At 53.6% G+C, this 362-nt stretch overlaps 1 protein-coding gene across 1 annotated transcript in view; it reads right to left on the bottom strand.

The window, feature by feature from the left end:
- Positions 1-362, bottom strand: part of LANCL2 (LanC like glutathione S-transferase 2) — a 44096-nt gene that overhangs the window by 7301 nt on the left and 36433 nt on the right. The gene's annotated exons all lie outside the window — the stretch shown is intronic.

Below are 362 nucleotides of genomic sequence, written 5' to 3'. Positions count from 1 at the left end.
AAGGACTCTACAATGTTCTGCGGCGAGGAATATGCGACATCCCGGATCGGCCACATTATCAGTGAGACCCTGATGGCCTGGCACTATTGGGGCTGGCGAGGTCTGTCATTTTCTGTCCCAAGGACGCCCGCACGCGTTCCTGGAGCGTGCGTGCCTGAGTCACACAACTTCGTGGCACTGAATCCACTGAGTGGTTTACACGGACAGAGACCACCGAGCTCAGCCAGGACAAAGGCCTGGTGGGAGGAAGCTGTCTGTTTTGCCCCCTCCTATTCCCTTTTAAATTCCCTTCTCTTTCTCCTCATATTTCATTAACTTTGTTTCTATAGTCCTTCCCTCGGAACCTGCTCTCGGCAATCCCC

Source organism: Crocuta crocuta, unplaced genomic scaffold (assembly GCF_008692635.1).
Source record: "Crocuta crocuta isolate KB4526 unplaced genomic scaffold, BGI_CrCroc_1.0 scaffold751, whole genome shotgun sequence".
Classification (NCBI taxonomy): Eukaryota; Metazoa; Chordata; class Mammalia; order Carnivora; family Hyaenidae; genus Crocuta; species Crocuta crocuta.
Note: the sequence above shows the minus strand (reverse complement) of the source record. Positions and strands in the feature narration are given on the sequence as shown.